The following is a 1,010-nucleotide window of genomic DNA, read 5'->3' on the forward strand; positions in this document are numbered from 1 at the left end:
GAGACGGGCGGGCTTTCTTGTGTACCGTCTTCAGAAGAGGCTTCCTCCTGAGGTGACAGCCACGCACACCAATTTGATGTAGAATGCGGTGTATGGTCTGAGCACTAACAGGCTGACCCCCACCTCTTCAATCTCTGCAGCAATGCTGACAGCACTCCTGTAAAGTCACATGACATTTTGGAGGGAAAATGACAAGCAGTACTCAATTTGGACATTTAGGGATGTAAGTAGTTTCTAAGGGGTGTACTCACTTTTGTTGCCAGGGGTTTCGATATGAATGGCTATATTTTGGGTTATTTTGAGGGGAAAATAAATAAACTCTATTATATAAGCTGCACAAAGACTGCTTTTCATTGTGTCAGTGTCATTTTGTCAGTGTTGTCCCATGAAAAGATATGCAGAAATGCGAGTGATGAACTCACTTTGTGATACACTATATGTTTATTGTGCAATTATCTAATTGTTACATGTCTTCATGTATTTTTATGCATTATAGAAGATTTACGTCTGAATTTATGGGGGATGGAATGAATTAGGGCATTTACCGTATTGGCCCCAATATAAGACGGTATTTTTTGCATTGAAATTAGAATTATATTGGGGTCAAAACGTTATACCCATTCACGACACTAGATGGCGCCAGATATCATTGAAGCGATGTTCTGTCATGACAGATCTCAGCTACTCTCAAGTTAAACCAGTTTGCATTATTTTATTGCAATGTTTTTCCTTATTCAGATTTGTTTCAAGACTCCAGTTACAGTTAGACTTCACTTTGATGGTTAATGCAGTTATTGCAATTTTGTTGTTTTATCACAATAGATTGGTTTATTTACATTTCAAAAACCAGAAGCCATTCATTTACGAATGTGATTGCACTTTTACACATTTAACTCTTCAGATATTAAGATTTGAATGAAGGAAAATAACATGCTTTTTCTCTCAAATATATTGTTATAATCATTTGTTTCGTATGTACTCTAATTATTTTCTGTATAAAAATTCATTTG

This window comes from Corythoichthys intestinalis, chromosome 6 (genome assembly GCF_030265065.1).
Source record: "Corythoichthys intestinalis isolate RoL2023-P3 chromosome 6, ASM3026506v1, whole genome shotgun sequence".
NCBI classification, from domain to species: Eukaryota; Metazoa; Chordata; class Actinopteri; order Syngnathiformes; family Syngnathidae; genus Corythoichthys; species Corythoichthys intestinalis.